This window comes from Saccostrea cucullata, unplaced genomic scaffold (genome assembly GCF_032062105.1).
Source record: "Saccostrea cucullata isolate Sc308-1 unplaced genomic scaffold, CSIRO_AGI_Scuc_v1 ctg484, whole genome shotgun sequence".
Classification (NCBI taxonomy): Eukaryota; Metazoa; Mollusca; class Bivalvia; order Ostreida; family Ostreidae; genus Saccostrea; species Saccostrea cuccullata.
This window is the reverse complement of record NW_026931863.1, coordinates 16,996-19,388: the sequence shown is the minus strand read 5'-3', so window position 1 is coordinate 19,388 and position 2,393 is coordinate 16,996. Positions and strand designations below refer to the sequence as shown.

General features: G+C 36.2%; 1 long non-coding RNA gene across 2 annotated transcripts; it reads right to left on the bottom strand.

The window, feature by feature from the left end:
* Positions 1 to 593: 593 nt before the first annotated feature.
* Positions 594 to 1,845, bottom strand: LOC134233747 (uncharacterized). Of its 2 annotated transcripts, none has more exons than XR_009985052.1 (3): positions 1,545 to 1,845; positions 863 to 1,083; positions 594 to 754 (listed from the first exon to the last, which is right to left on the bottom strand). It is a non-coding gene; the product is annotated as an uncharacterized LOC134233747 (long non-coding RNA). The 2 variants fall into 2 exon arrangements; XR_009985051.1 differs by having other exon boundaries at positions 594 to 838; positions 927 to 1,083.
* Positions 1,846 to 2,393: the final 548 nt, after the last annotated feature.

The window sequence follows — 2,393 nt, the reverse complement described above, 5'->3', positions numbered from 1 at the left end:
AACTTGCTATATTGGCCCCACCCTAGCACTGGGGGTCATGATTTGAACAAACTTGAATACACTACCGCCTATATCACTGTGATTTTTCATATATATCATGTAAAACTTGCAGAACGGTGACAAACTTGATGTGTATTAAAATTGGAGTGGTTCTTGAGGGATTTTTTTAAAATGCCATAATTTTTCTCTTAAATTATTATCAAAAGGGCATATTGTTTCTGCTTTGTGGAAGTTATTCAATTAAAAGTTCACAAACTTTTTGATCACCAGCATCCTCTCTATAGGTAGCTCCTTTTGGGTTTTGATGGTCGCCATGCATGTTTGAAGCATCTACTGATACAGACAATTGCAGTTCTTGTTATAAAAATTAACTTGCATGGAAAGAAATATGAAAGAGGCTAAATAACTGTGATTCACACATGAGCAGAACGGTGACAGATGTGTATTAAAATTGGAGAAGGCTAATTTAAATTATTATCAACATATTGTTTCTTTTATGGAAGTTATTCAATTAGTTCACAAACTTTTCGTATAGGTGTACAGTAAGGCTAAAGAGGCTACAGATCAAGGATCAGATATTCATTTGTTGTTTTCAAGAAAAAAAGATTTTGGATCATTTATTATGTCACATGCCTGATCATTGACTGTTGTCCACTGTGGTAAGTCTTGCTGTTGGGAAGGTTAATGTCCATCAAACTTTGTCTTCCAGGTGTTTCCATCAATTTATGTCTAGTTGTATCTCCCATTTCCAAATCTTGAAGGGTCAACATCTATAATTACATACAGATTTACTTCTTCCCCGTTTTTCCATCCATCATTTTAATGAATTCATGTTGAGCTGTATCTACTGACATTTCCACACCTTAAAGGGTCCATATCTGTTGATCCTGCCTTTTTCCTGTTTTTTCCACCATTATCCTTTCTACCTGAATTAGTACATTTCCACATCTTAAAGAGTCGTTATCCATTGCCTTTTCCCTTGTTTTTCCACCATTTCAATGAATTCATGTCTTGCTGTTGCTGAACATTTCTACATCTTGAAGGATGCACATACATTGGTCTTGCCATTTCCAGGTTTTTCACCTTTGTATTAATAACTGTCCATAAATCATTTTTTAAAATAGTTCAAATTTCGGTCAAATTGTATGACAATTTTTTTTTTGACATTGAAACGTAGTATTTTTGTGTTTAAAGCAGGTCAGTGCTGAAGTCCTTCCAATATGCGCTGCGTTAAAAAAAAACTCATTTGAAGGTTAACTGAATTATAGGCCCAATGTTCCTGTATGACTGTTATAGCTACTCATTTTCCTGTATAGTAAGGGTCAACATACTTTAGTGTTATATTTTACATTCACTTTAAAGTTGCTTTCACTAAATTCTGTATATAAGGCTGTAAAGGCTCTTTTCGACATCTTATACAAAAAATTCATTGACACTATACCTAACACAGAATGAAAGCTCGATCTCAACACAGAATGAAAAAAAAAAAACAAGACCATGAAATTTAAAATAAAAATAGTTATAACCAAAGGAATGTATCTTACCATCTTTTAGTTGGAGCTAGTCTTCTCTTAACAGTGCTGGGAACAGGGGGCTACATCAAACTGCAACTCTACAGTAGAATTGAGACAAGTCATTAAGAGAGGTCACAGTTCCTATAAAATGAGATGAGAAAAAAACACCTTTTGGAATTGATACCAGCCTAATTACTCCTGACCTAATAACACCAAAGGTAAAATACTCAAACAAGTGTGTTAAGACTAAAAGTAAAAATGAAACCAGAGGCCCATGGGCTACATCACTCACCTAAGCACATCATCTAGTAAAAAGCATAAATCAGTTCAATATTGATTGATTGATTGATTGATTGTATACTGTTTAACGTCCCTCTCCAGAATATTTCACTGATATGGAGACGTCACCATTGCCGGTGAAGGGCTGCAAATTTAGGCCTATGCTCGGCACTTGCGGCCTTTGAGCAGGGAGGGATCTTTATCGTGCCACACTTGCTGTGACACGGGGCCTCTGTTTATATGGTCTCATCCAAAGGACCGCCTCATTTAGTCGCCTTTTACGACAAGCAAGGGGGTACTGAGGACCTATTCTAACCCGGATCCCCACGGGGCAGTTCAGTATTGAAAAGTTTACCAGAGGTTGGGGGGGGGGGGGCTTGAATCTTATACTACTTGGGGATGCCTTCAAATTAATATATATACATTTGTGATATCTCTCTATTATAAACATACGGAGAACAAATATCTTCAATTCTGTAAGATGTTTGTCCGAGGTCAGAGGTCAATACGTGACCTAATCACACGGCGCAATAATATCTACCGGTGCATAAATATAAATTGACTTGCTGTACTTGCTTTTCATGTATAAAAATGAACAAA